Genomic DNA, 305 nt, shown 5'->3' with positions numbered 1-305 from the left:
CACCCAGGAGCAGGCTAGGACAGCAGCTGGAAGTGGCGGGGTGACAGCCTGGCCCTGCTGGGCGATGGCTGAGGGTAAGCGTTGGTTTTCCGGGCCGGGGTCCAGCGTCAAGATAAAGCCAGGGCGGCCGGCTCCTGCTGCGACTATGGGGCTGGCCCTGAAAGGGAGCGAAGAGTAACTGGGGGGCTGCAGCCACCCCAGCCCAGCTCCACACCCTGGGGGGGCCTGATGGTGGGAAGCTGAAGGGAGGACAGGGAAGGGACAAGCACCACTCCTGCTGCTTGAGGGTTTGCTCTGTATTGGAG

The sequence above is a fragment of the Cariama cristata genome, unplaced genomic scaffold, assembly GCF_000690535.1.
Source record: "Cariama cristata isolate BGI_N322 unplaced genomic scaffold, ASM69053v1 scaffold14916, whole genome shotgun sequence".
Taxonomy (NCBI): Eukaryota; Metazoa; Chordata; class Aves; order Cariamiformes; family Cariamidae; genus Cariama; species Cariama cristata.
This window is presented reverse-complemented; position numbering follows the sequence as displayed.